Genomic DNA, 10,303 nt, shown 5'->3' on the forward strand with positions numbered 1-10,303 from the left:
TGGATAAGAGGTAACTTGCCGACGTTCATCTCTAATAAGCACTATGTATTTTTTTTTCCTAACACAAACTATCCTATAATCAGTGCCGTGGTATTGACTATTGCTTTATGGGGTTATTTAACCGAAAAGTTTCCAGATGATCTTTTGACACAGGAAGATGTGGTTGTCATTGTAACTTCACTTAATCGAAAAGATTTCCAAGGTACACATTTATTCCACCTTCATGTAATCAAATTTTTTTTTTTTTTTACTACGCAAAGCAAAATAATGCATATTTCATGTCTTAATACTATGTTGTAGGCAAAATTTCTCTTTCATCGCTTAGTGGAGAACAAAGGTCTACATAGATTTGGACACCCAAAATGTTATCGACTATAAAAACAGATCAGTGTATCATATTATTCTTCGTTTTTATCATATTACTTCATAATCATGTCATGTTACAATATTTGTCATTCTTAATTATATAGTTTGGGGGATACCAAAGTGCAAATAGCAAAGCAGTATTCATCTACAAAAGAGGGCTTCTCTGAGGAAGAACTACTTAGAAACCGTAGGGTTTCAATAGACAAATTAAAGGAAATGGGACTAGATGAATCGAATAAGGTAACATTCAATCCATTAGAGACAACTTTGTTTCATTGCCCAACATTCTATTAAAGTTCATTATGATCGTAAAACAAGGAGCAACATACACTTGCAAAGCAACCATAGGATATGTCTTCGACACGAATTGGTATTACACTTCATGCACCAACAACAACTGTAACAAGAATGTTGTTAAGTGCATTTGCCCAAGCTGTCACCTTGAAATCAAGAGCTGCAATGAGAGGTCAATCATTAATCCCTTATCGAATTTTTTCTTTTGGCGGATAAACTTTTTATAAATTTTATTTGGAGTGTCCAAGTACCTTCCAAGAATGGATGTGGAAGATTCATCAGGGGTTACTCAATTTGTTGCTTTTGATCGGGAAGCTAAATACCTTATTCAGAAGCCGGTTAAAGAATTGGTGGACTCCTACAAGAAGACAACACCTTATAACTTTTCATATCACAATTTTTTTGCTTTTAAACACAAAACACATTCTTCTCACCAAATGTAAATAAAATGCTTCAAAACACAGAAAAACGGCCCACAAATCATTCAGGATGCATTGCAACACGTTGCTGGAAAAGAGTACATCTTCCAAGTTAAAATAAATTATTTCAGTCAGAATACGAAGGAAAATCTACAAAATTTTCCCACCTACTATGGATGTGATGACCCACTTACTAAAGAAATGATTGATGAGGTATTCTTCTGATCCCTTTATTTAAAAAAACAGTATTGTTTCACCTACATTAAACTTATTGTGGTTAAATACAAGACAAAAAAAGTGGAAGCCCCGATTTAGAAAATGGAGTTACTGGAAAAGATGTTTCAAGCCAAGATATGCAATCTGAACTCCACCAAGCAAAAAAAACAAGGGTTCAATAGTGGGTCAGCACTTATTCAACCATTTGGTCCAATCCAGTTCAGCTTTTTTTGGTTTAACATTTAAAAATGAAACATCAAAATATCACATGACTGTCTCCTCCCTGATGCAGGACATGTCTCGGAGTTGGAACTCATTTTGCTTAAGTTGTTTGCTTTTCAATTTACTATTTGCTCGCGTCGTCTACATTTACAATTTTCTGTGTGGTTAGAACTTTCTCTTTTGAATGTGGTGTTTGTGTTATTCATTTAACTTGAACACAAGAATTAATGATGATTGCTAAAATATTTCTAGCAAAGGGTACCTTTTTTGTGTGTGCTTTACTTTGATGTGCATATGGGTTTTGCTCATTGATTCTTCTACCCCTTGCACACACACACACCAAAAAACCACCCGCACACACCCACACGCCCAAAAATATATATAGATTATTGATGATTTCATATCATAAGCTACTTTATCATTTATCCCCTCACGATAGAGAACCACTACATACAGTATTGTTCCACCAGTCGCACAGGTGAGTACAACTTTAGAAATTCACAATGTCTTTTACATTTTATTGTTGGCCCTTAATTGAACTGCCTTTTACCAAAAGCAAAGCAAATAGTCACGGCTACCAAATTGACTCATCAAGTTAAATACATATATAGGGTTTTTTCCGCTTCCAAGCTTACTGGCGTACCTACAACAAACAATACTCCACCTTCCAAAACCAACACTCTAAGTTGTTATAATTCTTCAATATTATGAAACTCATTTGTACTGATGGTAATAGTAACTCATTTGGCATGGGGTTACCACTTTTGATTATAGCGTTACACTTTGTGCACCTCTATAAATTGCATGATCCACAAAAAAAACAAGTTAATTGGTCTGAAAGGTATGGTTCTCTATTAATTTTTTTTTCTACTACTGTCAAGCACCTTCCCTTCAGTATATATACCTTTTATTTATGTACTTTTGTGCATAATTAGATGCATTTCATCACAATCCCAACATAATCAACTCAAAAACTTCCTTTATCATAATCCCAACATAACAATGTTCATGTTTGTACAATATTTACTTACTTTTTTTGTTCGTCCTCAACCTGACAAATCCTTCCTTTGTATATTATATCCATCATTTCACTATGTAACTATGTTGCTCCCACTATAGTTAATATTGCTTATTTATTTATTTATTTTATATATTATTAATTTATTCTTTTTGCATAAAATGGGTAGTCTGTCAAACACCTCTAAAGATACAAACAAGACAACCACAACATCTTTTGAAGACAGATTCCCAATTTATACTACTCAAAGCACCTCAAAACATAAAGCTTTTCTATATCTTTATGAGTACATCTACAAGTCGTACCTTAAACCAAAACTCATCCTTAGAGAAAACCCTAAAAAATGGATCTTTGAATTATATTGAATGTGTGGCCAATATAGATTAAGTTGTTGCACATCATAGAGTTATGTCGTTTACCACAATTCCTCCATGAATAATTTAGTTATTATTACGTTTTCGAATCATTTTGTATTGTACATTTCCCTCTTCATAATGTTACACATTACTATCCTACTTCAAAATGCTTTCAATTAATTTGGAACAAAGATGATCCGAGTCACCTACTCTACATTATTCAATCATATTTTTCTTTTTCTTTTTTGCGCGCATTATTTAGGCTTCTTCATCAACTTGGCCTGCTTATCAATTTTTTGTTTCCCTTACGATTAGGGAAAGAGTCAATGCATGTGGAATTTTAAATCACATTATCAATTGTGCTTCTTTATGGAATCCGTGCCTTCAGCATGGGCATTAACTAGTGATAATAACAAAATAAGTCCGAGTAGGAGTGTAAAAAAAAACCGTTGACCCATCATCCGGTAGGGTACCCGGTCTTCACCCGCCACCTAAATCCGCACCGACCCAAAAACAGACCCGCCTTGCCCCGCCACCATTTTTACGCGGTCGGACTATGGGTGTATGTTCTATGCTCAAACCCGACCCGTCAAACCGCCCGACCCGCACTGTGTGAAAAGCCGTTGACCAAACCCCGTTGACCCGCATAATTTCAAAACTCTAACTCTAATATTTTTGTATTTTGTTTATATTTTCTTTTAACTTTTGTAGAAATTTGGGAGATATGAACACAAACTTATGAGTTCAACATCAATTTCAAATATTCAAGTTTGAACATTGGGCAAATATCAAAAATTCAAATTCAACTTTCGAATTTTGGAGAAGATGAATCATTCATCCTTGTATTAATTTCGAATTATTTTAGTTTATATATTATTGTTTTGTACCATAGATCCTCGCTCTCATCTTCATATTATCATGTTATAGAAAATAATCAATTTACAAATAAATCACGAAAAAGAAGTTTCAAATTTGTAGATATGGTTTTGGGTTCAAGTTTTTTTTTTTTTTTTTAATTTATTGATTGATTCCATTTTTTATCTATATTGTGAATTGGAAATATATTACTTGCATAATTATAAAGTTTTTTTAGGTGAAATTGGGATAAAATTATAATTTCCACCCGACCGGATGACTTTGCAAAACCCGTCCCGTAAAAAGTTGACCAATCCAACAGTCGGGGTGATGGTACTAAGACATGACACTTCAACCCGCCCCACCCCGTCGGAGACCATTTGGATTTGTATCCCTAGGACTCGCCCGCCCGCCACTATTTGACCCACAATTGACCCGACCCGCCCAGTATTACACCCCTAAGTCCGAGTCTTGCACGGTTGCACACTAATACTTCTATGTATTCTAATTCCCTTTTCTACATGAACGGAATCCTGAACAACCTGACTTTTGATTATGACTTCTGAGTCAATATTTAAGGATATTTTGCTACTCCACACTAGGGCTGTTAATGGGGGTTTCGATAACCCGATAACCGATCCAAACCAAACCGATAAAAAATGGTTTGGGTTTTAATAATTTTGTTTGTCCTCTACCGACTCGAAATCGAACCGAACCGATAAGATATTGGTTTGGTTTCGAGTTTGTCTTCTACCGAACCGATATGAACCCGAACCGATAAAATAATATTTTAATAATATTTATGATTAATTTTTTATATGTTTATCAATTGTGTGGCTGAAATTAATTGATTTAATTTAAGATTTATTTGATTTTATAGTTTTCGGTTCGGATTGATTCGGTTTCAGATTGTATATCTTATTGGTTCGGTTCGATTTTGGATGAAAAATAATATTATCGATTTGGTTCGGTTTCGGGTTTTCAATTTTCTTATCAGTTCGGTTTGGATTTTTCAAAACCCGACCCAAACCAATCGATTGATGGCCTTGCTCCACACACAACGCATTAAGTTTAGCAAATTATTTTAATAGCGAATTGGCATCAGATCGTAATCATTGCTAATTTTTTTAAGAATAAGATGATTTAAATAGCTCTAAGAGTAGATTAGTTGGGCCTACAATATATTTTCAAATATTCTTTGTAGATATTGCCTAGGATATGCTGATTGCTGAATACCTTTTTTTTTTTTTTTGCCTAGCGTATAGTGAAACTAATCAATGGACTTAAGTGGAATTTTTTTTACCAATTCAAGGTTTACTTAGCGCAAAAAACAGTTTAACGGTCAAAATGAAAAAACGAGACAAGTTCAATGGAATATTTGCAATTAGGCCTTTTTTTAGTAATTCTCTCATTAAATAATTGGTAGTTGGATCATGGATAAAATTAAAGAATAAGAAAACAAATCCGAGTCTTGTACAGCAAGTCTACGTGTGTGACACGTGCCCATGGACTAGTGTGAAATTAATTACAAAGTCCTATTCCATCCGCTTGAGTAAAGTCAGCAAACTGTAAACTGTTTCAACTGTTAAAATAATTGAAGGACAAGGAGCAGCCATGTAGCTAATAAGTTGGGTACTTCTGAGTTCTTCATTTCTCTTGCCTTAGTAGAGAAGACTACAGAGCCTGGAAGTTATGATATAACACGTCCTTTTCACGGCTTAGTTTGTAAGTATATATCCAAGCCTTCATTTGTTATTTTAGCACGTACGTCGTTTTAAAGTTGTATATCAACGACAGAGTTGTTGTCTTAAAAATCTTTTTGCGTGTGAACTTAGTGTTTTGCGAGCTAGCTCATTTGTGAGATCTTCGAAATAACTTTATAGCTCTCTGGTATGCTTAAATGATTGAGTGCTTTCAATTCATAATAAACAGAAAGATTCTATATTATGTTTCCTTTTACATGCATGTTGACTATGCCTTGATGTCTATTGACGGTTCACCACTTGTTGGCTTCTAATATGTAACTACTGTCATGTGCCACTTTAGGATTGGTAGTGAGTAATATCCTCCTTACAGACGTGAACAGGAACAGGAGAAAGCCAAATGGAGAACTAACAATCAAAAGTAGAAATCAAAGAAGACGATATGGATGAGGTACGAAAAGGGACTGAAAAACTTCCTGGACTAAAACATCTACAATTTGATGATGGGGACAAGCTTCAGAATAACGTGTTGGAAAATCGCAAAGCGGTGAATAATTTTAAAGGGGCCGTGCGTAGCTCAAATGCGATGGAAGTGTCATTAGAACTGCAAAGAGATAAAATACGGCGATATTCACCTAAGGATCTTATGAGGTTTACTAAATATTTCACTTGTCAAATAGGTTCTGGCGCTTATGGAGAAGTCTTTAAAGGTCAACTACCTAACGGTGAGAAAGTAGCGGTTAAGAAATTAAAAAAAACTGCAATGGATGTTATGGAATCCACATTCATGGCTGAAGTGAGATCAATGAGCAGTACTTCTCATCGAAACCTAGTTAGACTTTACGGGTATTGCTTTGAGGCAAACATGAAAGCACTTGTCTATGAATACTTGGAGAATGGATCTTTGGATGTTATTTTGTATGAGAACCATCTTAAGTTGCCGTGGCAGAGGTTGTATGACATTGCAACTGAGATAGCAAAGGGGCTTTCTTATTTGCATGAAAGTTGCTACGAGGTAATAGTTCACTATGATGTAAAGGCTAGTAATGTGCTCATTGACTCAAATTTTGCTCCTAAGATTGCGGATTTTGGATTTGCCAAGGTTTCTCAAAGAGATGTCAGTCAATTATCTTTGATCGGATTCAGAGGGACCCGCAGCTTTGCTGCCCCAGAAATGTGGATGCAAATGCCAATAACTTACAAAAGTGATGTTTACAGCTTCGGCATGATGTTGTTCGAAGTTTTGGGGAGGAGGAGGATTTGTGTCGGCGATAATTGGTTTCCAGGACAAGTTTGGGAAAACTTTAAGAATGGACAAGTAAATGAAATTATGGAGGAATGTGGAATTGAGGACATGGACAGAGAAAATGCAACAACATTAGCTGTTGTGGCATTGTGGTGTACTCAGCACAATCCCGGTGACAGACCAACCATGAGCAAGGTGGTGAAAGTTCTTGAGGGGTACATACAACTTCCGCCCCCTCCCGATCCACTTTTTCCATATAGCGTCTCTTTAAACGCAAGCAAATTGGGAGCTAGTTCCATAGCAATTAGCGGACCTCCTCCTTCACCAGTTTCTTCTGATGTCTCTCTCACCCGGAGTGAACGGTAAGATCACTAGCTATGAGATTTTTCTTTCCGAAATTAAGTCTTTGATGCTTAAGTTGGTTATGTCTGAATTGACCTTGACTATTGAAGGTCTGTGAAAAGACAAAGATGAACCACTCCTCAGTGTACTACAGTGCCCCCCTCCCCCCCTCTCTAATTTCCTAATTGTGCAATGCAGAACCAGAACGCAGAATTCGGCGAACTGGGCTAAAGTTATGGCAATACTGAAAGAATTTGAAGACATGTGTGATACACCACTTGGGAAATTGAAACAAGTTGCTGAAGCCATGACTGTTGAAATGCATGCTGGTTTAGCTTCAGAAGGTGGAAGTACACTTGGGATGCTTATCAGCTCTGTTGATAATCTTCCTACAGGGAATGAGCACGGATTATTCTATGCATTGGACCTTGGTGGAACAAAATTCCGCCTTTCACGTGTACAATTGGGTAGAAAGAAAAGACGCGTTCTCGAGCAAGAATCTACTGAAGTGTCAATACCTCCTCATATGATGGTCGGAACTTCTAAAGGACTATGTGATTTTATTGCTGAGAAATTAGCAACGTTTGTTGCTACAGAAGGCGATGGTGATTTTCATATTTCTCCTAGTAGGCAAAGGGAACTGGGGTTTAGTTTCTCATACCCAATGACACAGACATCCGGGACTCCTATCAGATGGACAAATCCCTCGGTATCCATAGATGGTGCGATTAACCAAGATCTGGTAGGACAGTTGACACAATCCATGAAAAGAAGAGGTGTTGATATGCGTGTGGCGGCTCTAGTCAACGACACAATTCGTACTTTAGCTGGTGAAAGATACCTTAATAATGATGTCGTTGCTGCGGTGACTTTAGGTACTGGAACGAATGCGGCATATGTGGAGCGTGCAAGTGCGATTTCTAAGTGGCGTGGTGTTCTACCTAAATCAGGAGAGATGGTTATTAACATGGAATGGGGTAACTTCAGATCAGTACATCTTCCTCTGACAGAATATGATCATGCTCTGGATGTGGAGAGTTTAAATGTTGGTGAACAGAGTTTTGGGAAGATTATTTCTGGTAAGTACATGGGGATATTGTGCGCAAGGTATTACTTAAAATGGCTGAAGAAGCTGACTTTTTGGTGATACTGTTCCCTCGAAGCTTAGGGTTCCATTTACATTTAGGACTCATGAAATGTCTGCGCTGCATCACGACAATTAAGCCTGATCTAACATTGGTGGGAAGCATATTGAAAGATATCTTGGGTATATCTAACACATCCCAGGAAACTAGAAGAGCAGTTGTTGAGGTTTGCATCACTGTTGCAGAGCGTGGAGCTCGTCTTTCTGCAGCTGGAATCTTAGGCATCTTGAAAAAAATAGGAAGAGACACAGTCAAGGAGGGAGTCAAGCAGAAAACAGTGATAGCCATTGATGGTGGAGTATTTAAGCATTACTCAGAATTCAGCAAGTGTTTGGAGAACACCCTTAAGGAGTTGCTGGGGAGGAGTTTACGGACACTGTTGTCATCGAGCATGCTATTGATGGCCCCGCATTGGGGCCGCTCTTCTTGCAGCTTCACGTTCCCTGTACCATGGCATGAAGTGTGAGACTGGCGTAGTTGTTAGCAACCCCGTATGTTCTGGGAATATATTTCTGCTCCTTTCTGTGTGTGTTGCCTTGTATTTTTTTACCAGGAGGTAAATCAAAGTTGTTATGCCAGTATCATCTAGTACAGGTGCTGTTCCTATCTGTGTGTATTGACTTTTCTAGTGCTAAATGGGAATATATTTCGTCTCCTTTGTGTGTATTGGCTTTTCTAGTGCTAAATCTTTTTCGTTCTGTTTTTTTTCAGTAAAAAACAAAGCACTTACTGCTTCAAGTTCTAAACTCCTTAAGGCTTAACCTTACAGAAGTATAGAGTCTAGAGTTTAGAAGTATATACGCCATGAACAAATCTTTCAAAATTTGAGCTGGATTCTGTGCCTTGTTTTCGGGCCTCGGCCAGTATCTTGAGCTAGTTTGCCCGAGTACCTTTGTTTACTTTGCTTGTTCGGATGATATACAGGCCTAGCTAATTGAGTTACTGACTTTCAGTTGATCAGGCTTGGCTCACTTGTGAAACTGGGTCTCTTTACTCTGCCTCCTATCGATACATGAAGTAAACGACCTTGAGCAATGAACCATGCACAAGGAGCTTAACACATTTTCCAGCTCTACAAGAATTTATGGTTATTGGAAGGGTGATCGTGTCAATTTAGAGTCTTTGTACCCAAAATCGAGCAATTGAAAAATTCATGAAGGGATGAGATTTACATCAAGCAAATAAGAATTGACTGAACTACTGGAGACTATTTTGCCTATTGAGAAGTAAGAAAGAAAAATGACAATAATTTACTTGACGAAAATATATTGTTCCTTACGTAGTTACAATGCAATTTCCCAATTTTTATTCGAAAAATAGTTATCAAGTGCTTAACAATTGCACCAAATCCGCACTAGTGTGTTCTCCCACTCCACTCAATTTTTTAATAAGTACTTGTAATTATTGAGGAAAAAAATTGCATTTATCAGCGTGAATCCATAACTATTAAAGCAAATCAACAACTACGGAAAAATTCTTTAGAGTATATACCACTTATCCAAAGTTCCAAACTCAAGTCAACTAACCATTTAGGATTAGTGGCATTTAAATTAGCTAGTGTTCATAAGAATAAACTTGGCAGTTTTTAAGTAGACATCACATTTCATAATTTAGAATATAAGATGATTCACTGAACACTACATCTAGATAATAACAGTAGTATAATTTGATAATAATAAGTTGATAAAACTACATGCAACCATGACTCCATGAGCCATACATTTTGAGTTCATCAACATGACATAAACGGGACTGGGGGGGGGGGGGTGGTTTACTGGGGTGTGGGAGATTGTCAACTTCACGCAGCATGGATTCAAGCCAAGAAGAGAGATCCGAAGGATTGTAATGAACAGTTGCCTCTGATGGAAGATGTGAAAGCGAATGATCTTCTTGAGCTAAACCCAACATTGCCTCAACTTGCTCCAGCTTCTTAGCTACCTCAGCCACATCCTTGGACCTCACCTTGTAACCAGACATAGCAAGGATCTCATCTTCTCCTCTTTCGTCGTCCATCTCAGTTGTAATAAATCAACTTAACAGCACTGAAAAACTTTTTGTTCCACATTTAACAATGCTTTGAGAATGTGATTGAGCAGGTTGTACTTGGCTCATATATATATA

At 37.0% G+C, this 10,303-nt stretch overlaps 1 pseudogene across 1 annotated transcript; it reads left to right on the top strand.

Moving 5' to 3' along the window:
* The first annotated feature begins 5,314 nt into the window (after window positions 1–5,314).
* On the top strand, window positions 5,315–8,837 carry LOC147522979 (hexokinase-1-like; annotated as a pseudogene). The gene is made up of 3 exons (XR_015215387.1): window positions 5,315–5,471; window positions 5,793–7,057; window positions 7,236–8,837. The product of XR_015215387.1 is annotated as a hexokinase-1-like (transcript).
* Window positions 8,838–10,303: the final 1,466 nt, after the last annotated feature.

The sequence above is a fragment of the Coptis chinensis genome, chromosome 1, assembly GCF_015680905.1.
Source record: "Coptis chinensis isolate HL-2020 chromosome 1, ASM1568090v1, whole genome shotgun sequence".
Classification (NCBI taxonomy): Eukaryota; Viridiplantae; Streptophyta; class Magnoliopsida; order Ranunculales; family Ranunculaceae; genus Coptis; species Coptis chinensis.